Genomic DNA, 1,250 nt, shown 5'->3' with positions numbered 1-1,250 from the left:
GGAGCGCCGCCGCGCTTCCCAAGCGGCGCACTGTAGCAGTGCACCACCGGGTCGGCCCAAACCATCATCACTTAATTTTTATTATCTTGATGATTCACTCTGTCCCTGGGAATGCAGCAAATTCTAAGACACACACTTGTATATATTTGGTAGGAAAATGAGGAAGATTGTTGTGAGGACAGAATGAAACAATGCATATAAAGTTCGCCCCAAATTCTCAGCACACAATATGCACTTAAAAAAACAGTAATAATAATAATAGTGATGATTATAAAATTCCACTAACTTGCATCAGGATATAATCAGCAAGGCAGTCAGACAATGATTTTGTTTTTGTCCTGTTTTGTTCTCATAAGGTGAGAAGTTCAAGTGCATGGTACTGCCAGCAGGTGTCTGTGCTTCATGCCTGACTAAAGGGATTTTCATATGAATTCCAAAAGAAATTTCACAGGTTATTCTTCCAAAAGTGAACTAGATNTTTACCTTTATTTACATGACATATTGATAGCTGAGTGAAGTATGATACACCTAAAAAGTAGGCATTAAATACATCTGTATTTAAGCATGTTGCTATAGAATTTTGTTATGTAAAGTATAATCATCCACCTCGTAGAAGTTACCAAAAGAAGAAAAAAAAGATTAATTCTGTAGGATATATACGATTCTTTGATGTTATCCAGATTTATTCCCATCAATATAAATATATTCATATATATTACTGTGTATTTATAAATTGGATTTTTTCGGAGCATGTAAACTCAGATGGATAATTTTCTATATATTCCAAGAAAAAAAGTCTTCTTAGTCTTGGCAGGTCAAAGTCAATATAGCAGTAATTTGAAATCTAAATCACGACATCTCTAAACAATGTAACATAATAAATAAATATATACATAACATGTCCTACCTTTATCCTTTAATTTAATTGCTCTTAATTATACCTGCATGAGTTTGCTGGTTTCCCAAGTCCAAGTGAAAAATTTCTTACTCTAGTTCCATTTTCCTTGAGCAGCTGTGGTAAACCTTTTTCCTGATGCACAAAACACACATAATGTGACATTAATGTCATTGATGTATCCCAATAAAAACATTCCACCCCTCTCTTCTCACATTCAGGAAAGCATATCCACATGAAAGTAGTCTTTTTAAAGTGATAAATTAAAATCTCTCTCTTTCTCTGTTTTCAAACATTAGCATATTAGCTATTATTAGTAATTCTCTTCATAACTGATCAGTTATGTCAAGATATG

Source organism: Galeopterus variegatus, unplaced genomic scaffold, assembly GCF_000696425.1.
Source record: "Galeopterus variegatus unplaced genomic scaffold, G_variegatus-3.0.2 Scaffold232, whole genome shotgun sequence".
Lineage (NCBI taxonomy): Eukaryota > Metazoa > Chordata > Mammalia > Dermoptera > Cynocephalidae > Galeopterus > Galeopterus variegatus.
This window is presented reverse-complemented; position numbering follows the sequence as displayed.